This window comes from Tarenaya hassleriana, unplaced genomic scaffold (genome assembly GCF_000463585.1).
Source record: "Tarenaya hassleriana unplaced genomic scaffold, ASM46358v1 Cleome98, whole genome shotgun sequence".
NCBI classification, from domain to species: Eukaryota; Viridiplantae; Streptophyta; class Magnoliopsida; order Brassicales; family Cleomaceae; genus Tarenaya; species Tarenaya hassleriana.
Window position 1 is genome coordinate 323557 of NW_010972219.1, and position 1572 is coordinate 325128.

The following is a 1572-nucleotide window of genomic DNA, read 5'->3' on the forward strand; positions in this document are numbered from 1 at the left end:
TGATTCTGCCCCTGAAAACGTGACTGAGTGAAGCCCGGGGGATTCTGAGGGACTCTGGAAATGCCATGTTGCTGTGCATTCAATGCTCCGCTCGGTTTTCCGTAGGAGAAACCAGGATGGTTTCTAGGCGCGTTCGGGTTGTAGAGATTGGAAGGATTCTGGTACTGATTCCTTCCTACGTAGTTGACATCTTCAACCGGTTCTTCCTCTGATGATGCCTGATCAACTAGAAACATGCCAGGCTGGACTTTCGACGGGTTAGATGTATTCTTGAGTCCCATGTGCTGCTTGATTGCCGATAAATCAGACATGACCGCTTTCAAAGCAGCGGACTCGCCCAAATCTACCCGTCCTGTAGAGCGACTGATACTATCTCCTGACATCCCTCTTGCCTTGGCCATCTTCGCAATCTGCATCTCTAGGGTGTCAAAGGGAATGTCGTATACACTCCCTCCACAAGCTGCATCCATCCATGCTCTAGTATCATCTCTCAGTCCGTGGATGAATGTGGAAAGCAGCAGTCGCTTATCCATGCCGTGGTGTGGACAAAGGCGTTGGTAGCCTTTGAATCTCTCCCATGCGTCATACAGACTCTCATCACTCTCCTGAGTGAAGCTGTGTATGGCTCTCTGTGCAGCTCGGGTCTTCTCTGGGGAGTAGTATCTCGCCATGAATTGCTTCTCTAGCTCCTCCCATGTCGTGATCGAGTTCGGCTCAAGAGTGTAGAGCCAATCTCTCGCCCGATCCATCAGTGAAAAAGGAAAAGCCTCCAAATATACATCCTCGATGGTCATTCCTCGTGGCTTCCTAACTGATCTGCACAACATCTTAAACTGAGTCGAATGAGCAATGGGATCCTCTGTAGGCCGCACTCTGAAGCTCGCCTGACTGAACATCGTGATGCACTGTGGCGGTAGCTCAAAACTATCAATGGGCGGACGGTTGATGCATGATAGGAGTTGGGTGTGCTTCGGTGCAATGTACTAACCCAAAGTCTCCTCTGCAACGTAGGTAGCTTCGCCCTCGGTTTGCTGATCATAAAGCGGATTCATGTGCTCTTGGTTCTCTTGATGCTCCTCATCATGAACCGCATGGTCGTGCGAACTACTTGACCTCGACATAGCTTCTCTTCTCCGCTGATTTCGGATGTCTCTCAAGGTACGCTCAATCTCCAGATCGTAGACTAGGTCTTCTCTCCGAGTAGAGCTCCGTGTCATGCACTAGAACCCTGCAAACCGCAAAGAAAAAGAAGAACTCGAGACCAAGTGAATCCACAAAGAGGGAAGAAAAACAAAAAAAAGAAAAAGAAAAACAAGCAAAGCTCTAGAATCGATAAAGACCTAGAAATAGGCTAACCAGTCCCCGACAACGGCGCCAAAAATTTGATACGTGTGTATCGAGTGTAGAATTTATACCCGATTCACAACTCACCGCAAGGATACGGATTGTCGTAACACAGGGTCGAACACAAGGACCGGTAGCTAAGTCTAAATCCTAATCGAAACTAAATGGAAGCAAGCAAGTGAAAGTGATGGTGGAAGTATATGGAAAGAATAGAAAATAAAGAAGCAA